Source organism: Dendroctonus ponderosae, unplaced genomic scaffold (genome assembly GCF_020466585.1).
Source record: "Dendroctonus ponderosae isolate FM_Combo_2020 unplaced genomic scaffold, Dpon_F_20191213v2 Dpon_F_20191213_2, whole genome shotgun sequence".
Lineage (NCBI taxonomy): Eukaryota > Metazoa > Arthropoda > Insecta > Coleoptera > Curculionidae > Dendroctonus > Dendroctonus ponderosae.
The window spans coordinates 13279817-13280070 of NW_026018165.1; the positions used below are offsets into that span (position 1 = coordinate 13279817).

At 48.8% G+C, this 254-nt stretch overlaps 1 long non-coding RNA gene across 1 annotated transcript; it reads right to left on the reverse strand.

Moving 5' to 3' along the window:
* Nucleotides 1–78: 78 nt before the first annotated feature.
* On the reverse strand, nucleotides 79–254 carry LOC125503466. Its single transcript, XR_007280885.1, has 2 exons — nucleotides 205–254; nucleotides 79–138 (listed from the first exon to the last, which is right to left on the reverse strand). It is a non-coding gene; the product is annotated as an uncharacterized LOC125503466 (long non-coding RNA).

Consider the following 254-nt stretch of genomic DNA (forward strand, 5'->3'; position numbering starts at 1 on the left):
TAGGTAGCCTTGTTGTCCGTTCGCTATCGGGGTTCCTCCTTTTTGTGTAATTCGGTCGGGGGTGTAGGATTCATTTTGTGTACCGAAGGCGGAGGGCCTGGGCCTCCTCTAAGGTGCAATAGTGACGGATCTTTCGGCCTAAAATTTAAACAATTTTCGAAATAAACCATCTGCTCAGAGTTTGAATAAAAATGAATGACTCACCTGAGTTGAGATGGATGGTGGACGGCAGCTGCAGCCGCAGCTGCTGCAGC